This window comes from Arachis duranensis, chromosome 4 (assembly GCF_000817695.3).
Source record: "Arachis duranensis cultivar V14167 chromosome 4, aradu.V14167.gnm2.J7QH, whole genome shotgun sequence".
Lineage (NCBI taxonomy): Eukaryota > Viridiplantae > Streptophyta > Magnoliopsida > Fabales > Fabaceae > Arachis > Arachis duranensis.
The window spans coordinates 104,884,757-104,885,777 of NC_029775.3; positions in this window are offsets into that span (position 1 = coordinate 104,884,757).

Consider the following 1,021-nt stretch of genomic DNA (forward strand, 5'->3'; position numbering starts at 1 on the left):
ATATGCTCTGTCACAGCACGGCTAATCATCTGTCGATTCTCAATCAGGTTGGAATAGAATCCCTTGATTCTTTTGCGTCTGTCACTAACGCCCAGCCTTCAAGAGTTTGAAGCTCGTCACAGTCATTCAATCCCGGAATCCTACTCGGAATACCACAGACAAGGTTAGACTTTCCGAATTCCTGGAATCCTACTCGGAATACCACAGACAAGGTTAGACTTTCCGGATTCCCATGAATGCCGCCATCTATCTAGCTTATACCACGAAGATTCTGTTGGGGAATCTAAGAGATATGCGCCCGGCCTAAGGTAGAACAGAAGTGGTTGTCAGTCACGCGCGTTCATAGGTGAGAATGATGATAAGTGTCACGGATCATCACATTCATCAAGTTGAAGTGCAACGAATATCTTAGAATAGGAATAAAAGAGAATTGAATAGAAAATAATAGTAATTGTGTTGAAACTTGAGGTACAGTAGAGCTCCACACCCTTAATCTATGGTGTGTAGAAACTCCACCGTTGAAAATACATAAGTGAAATGTTCAGGCATGGCCGAATGGCTAGCCCCCATGGTCTAAGGACTAGGCATCCAGAGATGTCTAATACACTAGTAAAAAGTTCTATTTATAATAAACTAGCTACTAGGGTTTACAGAAGTAAGTAATTGATGCATAAATCCACTTCCGGGGCCCACTTAGTGTATGTTTGGGCTGAGCTTGGTCTATCCACGAGCTGAGGCTTTTATTGGAGTTGAACGCCAAGTTGTAACGTGTTTTGGGCGTTCAACTCTGGGTTGTGACGTGTTTCTGGCGTTTGACTCCAGACAGCAACATGGAACTGGCGTTGAGCGCCACTTTACGTCGTCAATTCCCGAATAAAGTATGAACTATTATATATTGCTGGAAAGTGCTGGATGTCTACTTTTCAACGCTGTTCAGAACGCGCCATTTGGAGTTCTGTAGCTCTAGAAAATCCATTTCAAGTGCAGGGAGGTCAGATTCCAACAGCATCAGCAGTCCTTT